Source organism: Nilaparvata lugens, chromosome 7 (assembly GCF_014356525.2).
Source record: "Nilaparvata lugens isolate BPH chromosome 7, ASM1435652v1, whole genome shotgun sequence".
Classification (NCBI taxonomy): Eukaryota; Metazoa; Arthropoda; class Insecta; order Hemiptera; family Delphacidae; genus Nilaparvata; species Nilaparvata lugens.
The window spans coordinates 52,532,216-52,551,917 of NC_052510.1; the positions used below are offsets into that span (position 1 = coordinate 52,532,216).

General features: G+C 34.5%; 1 protein-coding gene across 1 annotated transcript in view; it reads left to right on the forward strand.

Annotated features, from left to right (window-relative positions):
* Positions 1-1,388: 1,388 nt before the first annotated feature.
* LOC120352464 (choline transporter-like protein 4) overlaps positions 1,389-19,702 on the forward strand; it is a 48,732-nt gene continuing 30,418 nt past the window's right edge. The window contains exon 1 of the transcript XR_005571854.1: positions 1,389-1,620. The gene's annotated coding sequence lies outside the window, so the exon portion shown is untranslated. The remainder of the gene's footprint in view (positions 1,621-19,702) is intronic.

Here is a 19,702-nt window from a genome sequence, read left to right on the forward strand (position 1 = left end):
GTTCTATCAGAACAATTACCCGTTAGATGCACTTAATTTCAGGATTACCTAGTGGTGAGTGGGGGACACCTCAAGGATCAAACATTCATAATTGTTTACACAATCGGATCTTCTCATAATACAGCTCATTCTTCTCAGCTCGTCAATGCGGTTCAAAAGCATGTATCATAAGAATGTGACATTCGGTCTAAAAATCTGGTGTGGCACACTCACACAACTTTCCTTGCCGTTATGAAAATTGATTACCTGACGCTATAGTGAGGTCCACGTTATAATGGCAGTATATAAAGATAAAAGAATAGCGATGCCGATTCTCTGCATTAATTAATTATATTTCTACACTGTCAAATACATAATTGGCATCGTTTTGGACCTAGAAAAGGATAGTACCACCGGCTTTGTCGAATGATAGACAAGGATAGCAAAACCAAAGTTGACCAAACTCAAATACACTGTCATTATAACGTAGACCTCACTATAGTGTTCATGCGCATCTCAGCATCTCAAGTCTACTATTCAAAGATCTGAGCCAGCTGGTGACAGGACAATAACGCTGGAGACACACGAGGTCTAGCTGCTATCTCTTCATAGTGAAAGATTTAATAGAATCAACAGTTGACAACAGTTTGCAATTGAATAATCACATTTTCTCCAATTTCGAGCTTATTTTCAATTTCAGGTGAAAATGATATTGAACATTAATTGTAGAGATTTTCATGCTCAATCTTTTCCACTCGAAAGTTTTTGTTTAGATTTTGTATCTAAAGCCTGATAATTAGGAATCTAAAATCAAACTTTGCATAGATGGGGCGGAGCTCCTGAAATTTTTACAGATATGGGACTTTTGGCAGTTGATAAAGCTTATGAATGAAAGTTTTAGGTATATAAATTTGATCAAAATAGTTGGAGCCGTTTTCGAGAAAATCGCGAGAAATCCTGTTTTTAACAACATTTTAGCCGCCATCTTGAAATGCATTTGATCGAAATTGTTCGTGTCGGATCCTTATATTGTGAGGACCTTAAGTTCCAAATTTCAAGTCATTCCGTTAATATTGGAAGATGAGATCTCGTGTAAACAGACACCCATACACTCATATACACACACACACACACACACACACACACAACACACACACATACAGACCAATACCCAAAAACTAATTTTTTGGACTCAGGGGACCTTGAAACGTTTAGAAATTTGGGTACCTTAATTTTTTCGGAAAGCAATCATTCCTCACCTATGGTAGTAGGGCAAGGAAACTAAAAATCAAGGTTTAGTATCAAGTTCCACCGAATCGCGTATCAAGTTGGCAACGGAAAAAGTTTTCTGTATCATTTTGGAGCGCTTCCTCTACACAATTACCTGCTGATGAACAGATTATTGTTGTTCCCCCTCAAGGAATGCACATCGGGCGTCAGGTGCCAGACAATACAATACAATCACAACTCTCTCGCAGAGTCGCAGTTCCTCTGCGTCTGCAGTCATCACACAATCGCAGTGTTCTCTTGTGAAATTCGGCCAAGTTCACAACAGTGCGTCTGTGAAAAAGTTTTAACCGGTGTCTAATATTTATTATTGTGCCTTCACGATCGCTCTTGACTCTTTCTTTGGTAGTTCATGTGAGTATTGTTAACATTTTTAGATTGGTCTAATTAGAATATTGTTTTTAGATAAAATTCTGTCTTCCTAAATTGAGTTAGAATAATAATTATTATGAATTGGATAAGGGGTAAGCATTTTCTTTGCTGCTACCTCGATAGTCAAAGTCAATGTAAAGTTTGTGTTATCTTTAGAAAACTACTTATATTTCAAAAGTGATTCATTCATTTATAAATTAAATTTATGATTTTTTTTATTTTTAAGGTTCTGGAAAGATAGGTACTTTTTACTATGAAAAAGGTTACAATTCCCAACCCTTATTTTCAGTAGGTCTAAAATACCGTATTTCGGAGTTTGCCGTGCTATAAGTTTCAAGTTTATAGCTTGATACCCACTATTTCCTGTGAGTTGTTGAGAGCTTTTGTTCCAATTTTTTTTTCAAGTTTATAGCTTTATACCCACTAGTTCCCGTGAGTTGTTAGAGAGCTTTTGTTCCAATTTTTTCTCAAGTTTATAGCTTTATACCCACTAGTTCCAGTGAGTTGTTAGAGAGCTTTTGTTCCAATTTTTTTTCAAGTTTATAGCTTTATACCCACTAGTTCCCGTGAGTTGTTAGAGAGCTTTTGTTCCAATTTTTTCTCAAGTTTATAGCTTTATACCCACTAGTTCCAGTGAGTTGTTAGAGAGCTTTTGTTCTATTTTTTTCTCATGTTTATAGCTTTATACCCACTATTTCCAGTGAGTTGTTAAAGAGCTTTTGTTCCTATTTTTTTTTTCATTTATCTATGTACCCTAGTTATTTTCAAGTTGATTTACCAAGGGTGGCCCCCAGAACCCACTGACGCAAACCTTCCCCCCTAATTATCTCAAGTTTCAGTACCCCTTCTCTTCATAAATAGGGAAACCTCGCAAATAGTTCGTCAGCCGTTATGTTTAAACATTACTGACATTTTATGATACCTTCCTCAATGTATGGTTTTTCAATTTTGATACTCCCCTCCAACAAAATAATGTAATTTCAATGATGTAGCCCGCTTTTTCGAGCCCCCCCCCTCTGTGGGCACCCCTTGCTGTACTTAATATTGTATATAGGTCTACGTCTACTTGAAATTAAGATAGAATAAAAATCTGCATTGTATGTCCTCTTAGGACATTTTAGAATAACCTATCCTAAAATTAAAAAAAGGTACAAAAAGTTGATTTTCAGGTTACTAACTGGCTTATTCATCAATTTTGTCACTTGAAATTTTTCGAATTTCTCAACTTGATGTTTTCCAATTTTGGTGAGAGGTGGAAATCCCCGGAGATTTCTTAAAAACGCTCCTTCTTCTTGGTTCGAGTACTCCATGAGTAGGTTTTAATCTACCTATTCAAATATTGTAATTAAAGATAAGCTTTATGGGCTTGTGCAGAGTTAACTCGTCATCATATTTCATCCATTTTGCTAAAAGAAAAGAGTAGATAAGGTATTCATTTCAAATGATATTAGAGGTTTGGATTCCACCAAAAAATCAACTGCTATTCCGTGGCTCTGTATTATTTGTTCATGGTGCAGATTATTTTTAATTTTTTTAAACTAATGACCAGCCTTCATTCATCATCATCAATAATCTGCTTCTTCCTTCGACGATTTCTGATTTGACAATGATTTTTTCATCATTCTATCATTATTATCGTCATCATCACCATTTAACGCATATCGCTGGGATGATCACACACCCCTCCCAAACTACTGGACGAACCCCCAAAAATTTAGAAGAAATTAAGTTTCTACCCTACCCTCGCCCACTAATAAATTGGAAACCCCCCCAAAAAGGGGAATAAAGTCCAACCCCGCATCTTCCAGTGGGCACCTCTGTTCATCGTAAACAACAACGTAATCAACAGACATTATTTATATTTCCTATCACACTTTATTTTCAATATTATCAATTCTTTTTGCGCAATCTCCACTAAAAATTCATGAAGTGATCTCAATCTTGTCGTATTTTATTACTAACTAATTCAGGCTATCCAGAACCCTCCGTGAGTCTATAGTCTACAGGTTTACAGCTTAAAAAGAAGTTACCCTAGTCTTCGTGCATGTACATTCATGTAGATTTTTGTCACCCTCGATCTTATTAATTTCGAATTTACTTTTCTTTCAAATGAAGAATATTATCTCTCAGTTATTCTGATCAATGTTTTGATCAATTTTTATGGGCTTTGAAGTATTGTGCCTGAAACCCTCTGCATATCTGAAACAATTCAGGTACTATAGTCTGAGAGATATTACTTTTAACACGGCTCTCACTCGAAGACAGAGAGCCCCGATACTCTTTCTTTCACTAATCACTCCCACTACCTAACAGCATTCTCCATACTTTTGTGTCGACATCCAATTGTGCGCAGCATGCTTACTCCTCTCCTACAAATTGTGGAAGGAGAAACTAGTTTTCCCTGTTCATGTTAAAAGTAATATCTCTCGGAATATAGAAGAGAATTTCTCCTCCCATTAGAATTGTCCTTCAAATTCCAACCTTGAGTTCAGGTTGAATTAGAGTTGATGTATCCTTTGATTATCCTGATTATTTTCATTATGTAGTGAGATTAGTAATTGTACAGTACACCTCTTGAATCCTGATATCCTATTGTTACTTGTTGCATCTCTGTTGTAAATAGTTTTGTTACGTCTCTGATTAGATCTATATCTTTTCCAAGTCCAGTTTGACATTGGCCTTATCTCACCGGTGGTATATCACTGTAACTCTTATCAAATATGTAAGTTATTACAGTACTACTACACTACATCAAACATGTTATTCATTTCACGCGAATCGCGGTGTTCTTTGAACGATGTAACCGTTCATCGTTCATAGTCTTTCAGGATATTAATTCAGGGGATATTAAATATCCTTTTCTAATATTAATATTAATATTCTTCTTGTTTTAATCCCAGAATCGATGTAGTACATTAACGTTACTAGTTAATGTCGATATTACCAGAGATTATCGATCTTGTTATAGATTGGTTATTCTATGATATTACATACCTCATTAATTGTATTTATATGAAATCTGTGGTTGGAACTTCCAATGGTTAATCCATCGTGTTAGTTTATGCTCATGTACCTGTTATTTGCTTGTTTGGAAATTTCCGTCGAATAAAAGTAATCAATCCAACAATAATTAGTCTCTGTGCAAGTTCTTCCCCATAGTTCAATGGAAATTCAATTGAGAACGTTTCAACCTTTACCCAAAGATTTGAATTGTGTAATTCGGTACTAACTGGAATCACGAGATCAGTTGAAAACCAAGAGAACAGTATCTTTTCAGTCTTCTTTGGAATTTTCTAATGTTCTTTCTAATAGCAAGTAGTATGTCTGAATATTTTTATGTGTATATTTATATGTCTGAATAATAGTAGAAGAATTTTTTCTTCTACTTCTGAATATTTTTCCCTCTTAACATCTAAAATAACATGAGCTAATAAACCTTTTAATTTGAAAATCACAGGAAGAGGATACGGTGGACTACATTCTTATCAACCAAAAGAACTATTTCACTCGAAAGATTCATAAACTTCAATTGCTCTATTAATTTTATGGTATCATTTTATTTGAGCTACTCAATTTCGAATTCAAATATTGTTCTTGATGATATGAATCATTATTATTCAGCTGCATGAATAACTTGTACTCTGGCACTCAATTTTAAATAATGTTGATGACTCACTATATTTACAGTTATTGTTAAGGGTCACTTGTACACAGTTCGTTAATACATGAATATTTGAAAAACTTGATCTTTGAAGCTTATAAGCTCCTCTACATTACATATCTTCCACCGTTTCCTCTCGTTACCCATTAATGTAATAAAAGAAGGCCTACTAGTCCATCATTCAGTGCTAAACCTGAAGAGTGATTTATTTCTTTATTGTGAATGTCCTGAAAAAAACGTTGATATTAAGGTGCGTGCAGACTTAAGCACCACGAACTCGTGTATTTTGCTTTTTATCAGCTGATGCTATGCTTATTATATCTGTATTTGTAATGAAACAATAAGTAATAACAAGCATAGTATCAGCTGATGAGCAGTGAAATGTTCGTGTTTCGTTGTTTGTGACCCATTGATAGGATACATGCCTACCTACAAGTTCTACCTTAGGAAAATCTCTTTTTCTCTTATTGAAAACTATTGAAAATCTCAATGTAAAAGGAGGATAATACTTCTATCAAAATAGTATTCGTATTTTCTATAATAAGTATAATATAAAAGCAATAAAACTTCTTGGATGATAAAAACTGGGTATAGTATAGTACTTCCACTTTAAATTCTATATAAATATTCAACAAACTGGACAAATCCCAATTTGAAAAGATTGTGTTTTGTGATGTGATTGTATTTTATGGCTCATTTCTCCAAATTACGAGGACTGTGTACCGCTCCACAAATGATAATGTTATTCGTTGAAAGTATTTAGATTTACAAAACTTTCTATTCCTTTTCCTTTCAACTCAGCATTATCCATCTCTTTCCCTCTCAATTACTTTCTACTCTATCTACATCCATTCATCTCATGTAACTCCAAATTATATCACACGGTAAAGAAAGAGAGGGTGAAAGGAAGTTCTTGAGGTAATTTCTTTCCCATCTTTCCGTTGTTTATATCAAATGAATTCTCTTATCTTTTATCTATTCAATTGTTTTCCCGTTTGGGAATACGGTTTCGGAAAATTGGATTTACCGTTAATTATTCTTCTTAAATGAGTAATTAATAAACACTTCTAAATCTTGTCATACCACAAAGAGAGGAAGAGAGGTTGTTGCTTGTTGAAATTTCTTCTTGTATCGTGTTTTTAATATTAGTGAAAGATTTCTCTTATCAATGCAATGCTTTTTCCTCATATGAATTTGTAATTCTGTGAATAATTTATCTACACTAGTAATTATTCGCAGCGTTTAGGTCTCACTCATAAAAAACAAATTATTAAAATTATCATCTTCCAACCAATATTAAATCTAAGCTCTGACTCATTATTCTAAACTCCTTAACAATACTCCTTAACAATTATTCTAAACTCCTTTAGCATATTCATGCTAAATTCTTATGTATTTCCACTAGGGCTGGCTCAGAACAAGGTGTAATTACTATTATTCTTCTTCTTACAGCTCAATCGTTTGATTGGTTGGCAGCCTTCCATCTACCTTCCTTCCATCTTCCATCTTCCTTCCAACCAATCAATACTATTATTATTATTATTATATTCCAAGTTTTTCCATTTTTTGTGCAAAAATAAACCTGACATTGGATGTTTCTCTACGTATGGTACTCTGATAGTGGGTTTGAGTAAACATTTCCCTATTATTAGCCGAGAATTGTGTATGATAGGATTGCTTTTATGTCACTAATGAGAGAACAAGCTCAGCAGCTTATGTTTAAAGAGTTATTGTTGGCCAAACGAAAATGGGTCCCTCAAGGTCAAAGCTTGCTCTTGACACCACCACCCGTCTCTACCAACACTGTTGCCACTTTGTACTAAGGGTGGCTAGTAAGAGAGAAAGTGAATGTGTGTGTGAGAGAGGGTGTGATAGTGAAGTATTGTTATTGTGGGGAGTATTGCTTGTCTTCTCTGTCCAAAGCCTGGATGAAGTGTGATGGGAATCAAATGAGAATTCATGCAAATTGAAAAATGCAGAGTGAAGTGGGCACTACAAGAATATTGACTAAAATAAATAAAATTACATCACTCCACTTCCAATTGATTATTATAAAAGTCTTCAAGTAACCTTTATGAAGTAATAGCTCAGTTTATAAATAGTTGCATTTATAAAGAAAAATCTAATCATCATTATAAAATTGTATTTCTTGATGTCATGACTCAAGAAAGAGTTATACATTATACATAACAATATTCTTTCCTTCATTTCATGATGTATGTTGAAGAATATAGCGGATTATGGGAGGAGGTAACGGGGGATGTTATTGTTCTAACTTCAAAGAATGACACAATAGAACTTTGAACCTGACGTGCTCAAAAGAATTTGTGACAGGTAGTGACGGAAAAGAGGAAGAGGGAAGGTATGAGAAGGAAAGAGCGATGTTCAGGGTGTAGAAATATAGTCAATGTATATAGACTGGTCGAGTGAGGGGTGGCCACCAGTGGCAACATTGCAGTGGCCTTGAGAGACCCATTTTCGCTTGGTCAACTATAGTCACATGACATGAAGATTGCTGGTGTTGTAGGATTTGAGTCAATGAAGTGATTAACCTATCACTTGTGTTAACATAATGATAAAGCCACTTGAGGAATACCTTTCGTATAAGTTCCACGCTGATAGCTATTTCGGTACCGTATTGTTTTCTATGATTTTTGTGCAACTGATTATTATACAGAGTGGGTGAAACGTTTGAGAACGGCTTGATATTTGAGTATAATTTGATGGATCATTTATTTGATAACTTACATATTTTTCAAACATTTAACGTGGGAGAGCCTCCAGACCCCCTCCCACTGGAGGGTATTCCATACCCCCCCCCCACACTTTCTGGTCCTGCCTTCCTGGACACATGCCTCTTCTCAAATCACTTCTGGGAACGTCCCTTCCTTCTTTCTATCCTGTGAACGTTTATTCTATTTAAAAAATAGACCTAATACCTGATTTCATTAAAAACTAAAATACGTTTTTTTAACGTAGAAAATATGGTAATATATTGTAATTCAACGTATTGGTAATATTTTATTTTATTTACTTCAAATAGTATTGTTTCCAATTGAATGAACGAGAAAATAAATTTAACATTGCTGGTTCCATGTAGCTCTTCAAGTGAAATGGACAATATTATGAAAAAATATACTATTTTATTGGTCACTAAAATTATTCTGATACCATGGATTTCAAAGAGCATGTTTGAGAATGTTTTAAAAGTGTGATGATTTCGAACTTTGAACTCAGAGAAATCTGAGAAGTTCGTTTTTCCTGTATAAAATTTCCTGAGATTAAAATTTAGTGCAAGCCAAGCTGGCGACTGAGACTGTGGTGTAATGACCTTGCCGACCTTGGCAATCATATTATTTATCTCTGGCCAGATTTCGTGAATCCGTTTCATCATAAAGATACTGTTCAATTGTCTATTTAATTGTCCTATCTATTTGTCTTTCCTATTTCTTTTTCATCATAGAGTAAAAGTAAAGATACTGTTCAATTGTCTATTTAATTGTCCCATTTATTTGTCTATGGTTTCACTCAGTTCAAACATCTTTATTGTTCTGTTGTTATCATCAATTTCCATTATCATAATTATTAATTGTTTATAATTAGAGTATAATAATTCATCAATTTTCAATAGAATTATGATCATAAACAATCAGTAATTCATATTGATAAATGATAATAGTTATTGTTATATCTTCCGAAGATTTCCTAAAAGTTATACAGACTATTAATTCATCAATATATCCTCCATGCATAACTGTTTCTTTGTTCAAAAATGCTATTATTATGCGATTATACAAATTAAAATGCAATGTAGGAACGTCATTAGATGATCTTCTGTCACATCTCCTCAGCATTTTTGCTAGTCTCTTGCTGTTCACATACTTAAACAACTCAATAATCAAAGTCTTATCAAGATCTAGTGAAGTGTTTGTTAGATGGAGGGGGGAGAGGGTGTTTTGTAGTGAGTTGTAGATTACGGGGATGAAGCAATTTGTGACTATCGTGGGAGGGTAGTTTGTTGGTCCTTTTGATGGCCTTTGGGGCATTTTATGAGCTCTGAATGACTGACCGACTTCTAAATCAAGATAGGCTGCAGACCAGTAATATTCCACTTCCTATTTGCAAATTTCATTTGAATGTAATGTACAGCCATAGAGTAGCTAAACGTAGAATAGTTTGTATGCACTTTTCCTGAAAGGGCTACTCTTAATGATAGAATTAAATAAAAATTATCAAGTACCCTTTTACTTTCCTTGCCCTATTACCATAGATAAGGAAAGTATTGCTTTCCGAAAAAAATTAAGGTACCCCAATTTCTAAATTTCTATACGTTTCAAGGTCCCCTGATTCCAAAAAAGTGGTTTTTGGTCATTTTATCTGTATGTGTGTGTGTGTGTGTGTGTGTGTATGTGTACACGATATCTCATCTCCCAGTTAACGGAATGACTTGAAATTTGGAACGTAAGGTCCTTACACTATAAGGATCCGACACGAACAATTTCGATCAAATGCAATCCAAGATGGCGGCTAAAATGGCGAAAATGTTGTAAAAAACAGGGTTTTTCGCGATTTTCTCGAAAACGACTTTTATCAAATTTATACCTGAAATAGTCATTGATAAGCTCTATCAACTGCAACAAGTCCTATATCTGTGAAAATTTCAGGAGCTTTACCCATCTATGCAAAGTTTGATTTTAGATTCTCAATTATCAGCCTTCATATACAATTTAAACAAAAAATTTCAAGTGGAAAAGATTGAGCATGAAAATCTCTGCAATTAATGTCCAGTAACATTTCCACCTAAAATTGAAAATAAGCTCTAAATCCCAGAAAATGTGATTATTAAACTGCAAACTGTTGGCTACTGTTGGTTCTATTAAATCATTCACTACGAAGAGATAGCAGACTTCGTGTGTTTCCAGCGTTATTGTCCTATCACCAGCTGTCTCATATCTTTGAATAGTAGACTTGAGATGCGCGAGTACACTAGCGTCAGGTGATCAATTTTCATAACGGCAAGGAAAGTTGTGTGAGTGCGCCACACCAGATTTTTGAAGTTTTGTATCTATTCACATCATGTTTTTGACTATTTATAGTCATTTTCAAGTGGGAATTCTCACTATTCTGTTCTTGTCCCCACTATTTGTAGGTTAAGTGGAAGAGGGGGGGCTCTTATTGCCTCAATTTCGCCCACATCACTTTTTATATTGTAAAGTGTAAATAAAAAGGCATTTATCTATCTTTCTATCTATTCTAGAGTATTTCTTCTATGGTACAACTTTAGATAGTTTGCTACAGGTAGCATGTTTTTATAGGTGGGTCTTCTTTTCACCATAGAGAAACGGAAACTATAGTTCATATATAGTTTATCTATTTATAGATTTAGTTCATCTCTGTTTTCACTTACGTGACACAACGAAAAAGTCTTAGAGTTTTAAAGGTCAATTAATTAGGTCAAGTTAGTTGAAAAAATCGAGCAGAATAAAGAATTTTGACGATTTCTTAGTCTTTTTCATTCAATTTTGAATAAAGGAATTCTGAATAATAAAGGAGTTATATTAGTTAATAAAGGAGTAATAAATTTTGAATTGAATAAAGGAGTTTTGAAACGCGGGTGTTATAAGAAGCATCCTAAATTTGTCAGAGTAACATTTATTTATGAGTACCACCTTTTTCTTGTTTGTGGAAGTACAAAATAAATTAATCATGGAAACACGCTCAAGAATAAATTGAATCGAGGATAAAATTACCTCACAACGTCTTGATACTTGAGGAGTAATTTTGTCGGCCAGATAGCCGAGTTGACTAAGGCACCCTTCAGTCTGCTAGTGCTACCTGGTCGCGGGTTCGAATCCCGACGAAACCTATAGATTAGACATGGGACGTTTGATCATCTCCATAATCCACCCTTGCGCTTCCCATTACCCACGCACAAGCAAAAAGCTCATGTGGGCATCATCCGCAATAAAAAAAATATTTCGTGGGCTAAAGTGAAAATAGATAAATTTTGACAAATTCAAAAATATCTATTGTTGTCCGTTCCTCTGCTATTCCTTGCTTGTTTTGATATCTCAGGGGTTCAGGTGTGTGATAGCGAGCAGCCGAGCATATATTATTAGGTATGAAAAGCATAAGCAGATAAAAATAGTTGTAAGCAAGTGGGGAGTAGTGGAGTGAATGTTCATTCCCAATATTAGTTATACAAGGAGCAAACATGAGTAGTATTGGTTCGAATTCAAAGCCCGCATGAAATGTTACGTCCATACAAATCTTATCATCATCATCTTCCTCATTATTTACGCAAAGTTTATAGCTTGCAAAGGCTTTTCTCTCCGTGAATGAATTATAAAGTTTCCCTAAATCTTGAGTACGTATATTGATCATCATCAAATCATCATGTCTATGATTTCCATGTTTGAAACTAAATTCCGAATAGCTAAATCCACCCTAGTCCAACTATGTAAGGATTCTTTCTGAAAACATTTTTCGTTATTTCTTGTGGTGAATGAAAGTCTCAAATTGTGTTGCGTCAATTTATGTGAGAGACTTTTGTTTTATTAGCCGTATGATGATGCAGTTTGAAACTGTATTGTTAGACGAGCTGCTCACTACATTTCTTCAGTGTCAACCTGTCACTCAGAAGAGCTCTGAACTAATTTGAAATTCATGTAGCTGATTATTTCACAACTTGCATACTTGATGCTGTCTTCCTCTCATGTACGAGTTGAACACTTGCTTGATTGGATGAATTAATTGATGACTTCTTGGTCGATTTTATAATGTTTATGTGTATCGTACTTGAATACTGATAAGACAACTGAGAGAGAAAGGCACTGAAAAACTTTAGATTTTTCTAATTGTCATGTTTTACAAACAATAATAGTAGTCTCATCATTAATAAAACAATATTGAAACTTGAAGTACTCTTTATTATTTAAAATATTACAACGACTAGTTTTGACCACAGGTAAATTTTCAAGTTGAAATGTCAACTTTTTAGTCTCATCATGTGTAATGTCTCATAGAATAAGGTAATTCCTCGGTAATTATGTACCTATTATCACATCCCTAGGTGACTGTTCTATCATTTTCCTGATAGATTCTCGGATTTGTATGTTACTTTTAAAATGATTCAATGTAAAAAAACAGCAAATTTTATATTCGCTTTCCTCTTAGAGTGGTGGAAGCAAATTTTGTCGTAATTTCAAATGTTTATTTGATTGATTACAAGTTGAGTTATTTGATTAAGGAGGTTTCAAAGGTCCTACGTTGGATGTTCCACAATGATTCATCTCCTTCCAGCATCCAAGTAGTTTTTTGTCCCCTCAATCATCTTCTTAGCATTCGATTTCATTCCACTAAATAGATTCTCATTCTCAGCTGTGATTAATCTTTTGTGAACCAAATTAGCAAACAATGTATTTCTTCTATTCGTGGCAGAAAAGAATAGTATATTTCGCACCTAGAGCAGAAAAACATTTTTGCCCGTGGTGCGAACGATATTTTTCGCCACACTACAGGTATTGCTGACAAAATAAATAAAGAATACAAAATAAAGAATACACGTTAAGCTATCGTACCTATCTCTTGATTTTAGTGGTAGAAGATTTGCAGTCAGGATTTCAGATTCTTTTAAAATTTCACTTGGAATACCACAGTCATCTTCAAGCATTTTTGAAAATTCGGAATGCACTAATCAACAATAAATAATTGAATAAAACTGGTTGCGAAGCGAATTAGTTTGATTCGAAACTGGAACTAAAATCATGGCGACTTCAGCTTATTATGAAAGTGGACACTCGCCCGATCTAGCGGATGACTTATTAATAATAATTAGCGCGTTGTTTCCAGCCATAAGCGGCTGGAAAGAGACAACTTTCTGGCCTAGACCGGAAAAGAAACCCTTTTCTGACGTCGTCTGCAAACAAGGTCTTTCAGATCTACGTAGGGACTGGAAAACAGCTGCTTTCTGTGCAGTGTGGCGAAAAATAATATTATAAAAGGGATAATTATAATCCTGACTTTTGACTTGTGTGGAACAATCAATGCTGGAAGAAGGTGGTACGTGAAACGGACCACACATATAGGAGAAAGGGTTAATGAAGCAACTGGAGAGACGATTGCCTTCCAACATGGAAATCATACAAGATAAGCTGAAGACAGTTGTGGCTTGAAATTTGAGGAATTATAACTTTCTCCATTGCCACATAATTAATGCAGTTCAATTCAAGTCAACGTGAAATCGTATCAATGCACGGAATTAGATCAATTTGATATTCTCATTACACTCACACAAGGCATGTAACTATTATATCTAGGGCATAATAATGATAGAATCTTATTGTCATTCAACATAATAACAGTTATGGACAACGTCAAATCAGCTAGTCAATTATAGTCACAGTCAACATAAATAACTTAAGTTATAACATACAGACCAAACTCAATCATAACACACAGTAATATCGTAATATGTATCATTACTATTAAAAACGTGGTTTACGTATTTATAATAATGTGAAACCTCAGAAGAAATTGTGTTGGAAAATTTTGTAAGAAAATTGCTAAGAGTTGTGAGAACAAATTGAACAAGAATACTACAAGCAATCCCACCATAAAGTAATGTTATAATCGAAGCAAGTAGTACAAGTAGTATCAGTGTATAACAAATACTTCATTATCATTTAAATACTTAATTAGTACTTCATTATCATCTCTATTACTATAATTATTATACTTGTACATTCCCTATTATATTTTTTATTCTCGTTTTATTCTATTTGGATTTGTGTTATCACAAGTTATAAGCATTGTCGCAAGTATAGTAAATCCCGTCATGATGCATGATTTCAAGTAGGTCTACAGTAGATCTCGAATGTTCTCTACGGTGGTCCCGTGGCCCACAAACGATAATCGCAGCACCCTATGGGGGGCACAGCTAATCATTGCAAAAGGGAAACTTGAATTGAAACACAGAGCCAGTCGGTGATAGTGATAGCAATAAATTGAGCCTGGTGGGACTCTTTGTTCGCTATTTCGGCCTTGGATGTCAACTAACAACTCTATCACATCCATCTACCACTACACCGTCACCGTGGACCGTGGAGTCTCTTGTTCGCTATTAGCACTTGTTAAGTGCACATCTCGTGCAGTGGCTTTATCACCACCTACGCATGAATAAAAACATTGCTAACTGAAGCGACTGTGGAATTTCGTACGAATCTCTCTCACAGTTTATCGCTCTCTTTTAAGTTGTATTTCCATCTTGTGTCACTTTCGCGTGTATGTTTCTTATATATTTTTGGTGTCTAAACAATCTAAATTCGATATGTCGACTATTTCACTTGCTTATGTATTTGGGGTATTTTTCTCATATATTTTCGGTGTTAAATCAATCTAAATTTAATCTCCCATCAATCTCAATCTCTTACCAATCTAAATGTCTGGTTCCTATATATTTTTGTACTGAGAATCAGACTACATATGATGAAGTAAAAAAATAATACTACTTTTAGGAACATTATATTCAGGAGAGGAACAGTTCTGGGCTTTACCTGTTGTTCTTTTCCCAACCATTTCCATTATAGGAAATGAATAAATAAATGTTATAATTTCTAACAATATTCTGTTTTCTAAACGTATTTTTTATTTGGGCTACTTCAAATTCTTCGTAGGGCGAGATATCACCATTTCCTTATATTCTATCATAGTCCTGGTTTTCAATAAACCTCTAGCAATCGTTCGCCAATCCCCTACTGTATTTTATCTTATTTAGCTGTTTAACATTTTCATATTTCCACCTGGTTTTTATAAACCTCTAGCTATCTTTGGTCAATCCCTTACTGTATTTTTTCTAATTTCGCTGTTCAACTTTTTCACATCTCTTTCTCACATTTTCACCTGGCTTTTAAAAAAGCACTAGCTATCTTCCATCTACTGTATTTTATCTTATTTCGCTGTATAACTTTTTCACATCTCTTTCTCATATTTCCACTTTGTTTTTAACAAACATTTAGCTATCTTTCGCCCACTGTATTTTATCTAATTTCACTGTTTAACTTTTTCACATATTTCCACCTGGCTTTTAAAAAAGCACTAGCTATCTTTCATCTACTGTATTTTATCTTATTTCGCTGTATAACTTTTTCACATCTCTTTCTCATATTTCCACCTGGTTATCTTTGACCAATTTCTCAATGTATTTCATCTTATTAAGCTTTCAAACATGTTTTACTCTTCCATATTTTCATCTTCCTCCTCTCTGTTATTCACTATAATTCCCGCTTATTTCACCCTCACCTCTCATCAATTATCTCTCTCAGTATTGTCTCTCACTTCACATCTTCTATTCTCCTCTCTTCTAAAAAATGTTTATTTTAGATTACTTTCTATCTCTCACATTTAATCAATTAATATTCCACTCTATCTTCTCGTTATTTTTCTTGATATGTATTTCCTCTCTTACGTGAATTTTTCATCGTGGATACTTCTCACGAATTTTCTTATACCCTCTTCCCCTTACAATGTTTTCAGTCAATTTTCCCGTACTACATTTCGTGTTCCTCTTTATTTAATCGTACGGTATCTGGTATAGGCATTTAGTTTCAGAGGGTCCCTTTAGCTTATCTTCATCTCTTTTTCTCTTAACAAGATAGTTCTTCTCTCTTTCTCTCTCTCTCTGTCTCTATTGATGGCTTAATATATACTATATTATTTTCTTTGATATTTGTAATTGATTATTACTGATGCAGAACTGTTAAATTACTATTTACCTCTTAAGTTTGATTTAATTTTATATTGTCAATTTTTGTAAATGTTACCAAAGGCGACAGCCTTGTAACAATAATTATTGATAAAAAATATATCTTATCTTATCTCTCTCTCACTCACTCTCTCTCTCACACTCTCTCTATCTCTCTCTCCCTCCCTCCCTCTTTGTGGGTTAAGTGGAAGAGGGGGCTCTTATTGCCTCAACTTCGCCCACATCACATTTGAAATTGTAAAGTGTAAAAAAAGGCATTTAACTATCTATCGAACTATATCTCTCTCTTTAATATTATCTCATTTTCACTCTGACATTTATCTTCTCTCAGCTCTCTTATTCCTTCTCTCAGACAAATCATATATTGCTTTTTTCGCACACATGAACGTTGGAACGTTGCCATTAATAATCATGCTATAATAACTACCGTAGACACCGTCATGGTAATTCAGTTACTGATTGATGTACCGGTACTCTGCTACTCTCTGTTGCCTAATTATTTCAACTTTGTTTATTAGTGGAGCACTTGATGCTTCACCGAAATTACTGTACGTCGAATCTCAATTGGTTATACTTTCTGAGAAGACGATGTGATCTTTCTAAATTATTATTATTACGCAAGACCTATCTTCGCAAGACCTTCGTGTCGCTCCTTGAACATGAATTGAAGTTGTTAACTTACAAAAAACTTCTTAGGTTTTGTCTTCACGATTAAGTTACTAATCATGAAAATATAATAAACCACTTCCATGAAGGTACGGTAATAATAATGGTATAATAATTATTATAGATTATTTACATTGATAGAATACCCGTGATTCAAAAAGAATACCACAACTTTGAAAATCTGTATTTAATCAAGGAAACATAATAGAAACTTGTGTTGTAAATCAAAATGAAGATTATTAAAATAAGTTTTTCCCCACTAGAAAATAAGTTCAAAAATGTTCAATGTGACCCCCTCCAGACACTCGAGTGATATCAATACGATACTTGAACTCGTTGCACACCCTCAGTAGCATATCGGGCGTAACAGTTTGTAGCCCTGACTCACCCCCTGCGGTTTTTTCTTTAGGGGTACGTTAAAGATAAGGTGTATCGACAGCCTCTACCAGCTAACATTGAGGAGCTCAAACTAGAAATAACAACAGCTATACAAACTCTTACGCCTGATATGCTACTGAGGGTGTGGAACGAGTTCGAGTATCGTATTGATATAGGTGCGTACAGATATACGCGCCGCGAACTTGAGCAATTCACTTTTAATCAGCTGATTATATCTGTATTTTTACAGAAACGGTAAGATACAGATATAAAAAGCTTGGCATCAGCTGATTAAAAGTGAATTGCTCATGTTCGCGGCGCGTATATCTGTACGCACCTTTATCACTCGAGTTTCTGGAGGGGGTCACATTGAACATTTGAACTTATTTTCTAGTGGGGGAAAACTTATTTTAATACTCTTCATTTTGATTTATAACCCAAGTATCTATTTTGTTTCCTTGATTAGATACAGATTTTCAAAGTTGTGGTATTCTTTTTGAATCACGGTGTATAATAGAATTAATCACAATAAGCACTACATAATGGAGCATTACTCAGTAGTATGTGACATGTCAAAAACGTTTTATATAAAAACAAAGTCCACGATTGAAAAGTCAAATTATTCATCCAAACAACTGGAAACACTCCTCCATGGTATAGGACTATAGGGTGCAGCTCTCCTCCAATATCTCCTTCAACCTTCACCTGAACCGTCTCATGTCAGCGATGATTCTGATCTCAGCCGGCCATTTATTGTAGACTCTCAATCCACTGTAGAGCGGTCTCTGTGGAGTCAATAGTCAATTGTTGTCCTTAATCAATTGTGTTCCTGGATACCATCATACAGATGTGATCCTGTCACGTTCTTGAAATATTTGGGTTGTTGCTGTAATATTGTGTCACAGTATACATACAGTATGGAAACTTGGCTAGTACCCTGGCGCAAAAATCCGTCATCTTGTTAGGAAGCGCCGCATTGTAATAGTATTGATGGTAGGTTGGTAGGTTCGGATCACTTTAATAATCCGGATCAATTGATCTCGTTCACTGCCACGAGCCAATCAGAAGACCAGGATTGGAACTTCCTAAGATCACGTGGACGTGTCTAGTATTTGCGCCATGTAAAAAGCATTGGTTAGATAGGCGTTTTATTGACAGTTTCCATTCTGTACCTATTCTGTGATTGTGTTTCACTTCAAATGTTTGCATAGAATTCTGTTATCATTAATATTATTATTGGTAGCCTACCGGTATTATAAGTATTGGCCAATTAGCCTTTTGTAAATTTTAATTATATTATTTCGAGAATGATTTTAATGGTTACAAGTTGCATACCATCAGCATTCGTACTCATGGCAAGAGACTGTGTCCTTCTTAGTTGGAACAGGCAATCAATTGAAATCCAAATTCAAAGTGTTTGAAAATCATTTACCTTAGTCTCTTGTATTGATAACATGACCAATTAATAACGTTTAACTGTCGGTCCCGGCTGAAGTACGACAGTATTAAGGCTCATTGACGGTTTAAATTATATTATATTCAGGCGGTGGGACCTTCCCGCAAGGGACTCCCCACCAACAAAAGCCATAAGAATTTACTTTTACCAATTAATAAATTATACATTATCAGCAAGACTGATAATAGAATGGAAAAGTATTTATTTATTTATACAATATGACAATTTCCACTGAGTCTAACAAGACCCATAGTGATACAAAACAAAATAGATGAATACATGAATACATGAATAAGCATGAATACATAAATACATGAATAAACTGTACGGTAAGTATTAATGTAAAACTAAAAGTATAATAGATGAGCACAGTAAAAATTAATATAGATTACTTCAAAAACAAGATAGAAATAGAAAAATGAGAAGGAAAAAAAAGAAAAAAAGTCATGCAGTTCGTAAACCCATGCAAAAATCATTATCTACATTTCATAAGTAAGTAATTATGAAAAAAAGAATACAACTTCTCCTCGCTAAGTATAAGTTAATTTGTTTTGTTTTTCGAGTATGAGGTTTTTGAATATGAAGAATCTACCTTTTAGTGCTTCATGATCATGAGAGGAGGGGTTGCAAATTATTTAGGCAGGGTTGGCTTCTTGGTCTCCAGGAGATGACGAGCCTTTTGACATTCTCTTTCAAGATCAGATTGAAAATGTTGTTTAGAGATCTTTTTCAAGCGAGGTATTTTTGTTCATCTAACAGTTTATCCCAAATACAGTTACAAGCCACACGATTGATTGCTGTTACAGTTGTCAGTCATTGTGTGGAGTTTAGTCACCTGTAACCAGCCGACAGTTCCATTCAGCTTTTATCGATGTATTCGTTCCAATGTCGTTTCAGTTCCGTCGTGCTGTAAAACTGATAAATGACTGGCGTTGTCCGCTTACAAAAGACCAATGGAACTGTTGCCTCACACAAAACGAACAAAAATTATATAGAACGTACAGTGCATTATATATAGATGAATACTTAAAAAAGGGTTCAATATTGTTTATTGAATCTAGAATAAATTACAGATGTTTTTATTAATTAATAGTAGTCGGATCCTTTAAATCAATGTAGGATCCGCTTCATATCAAAAGAT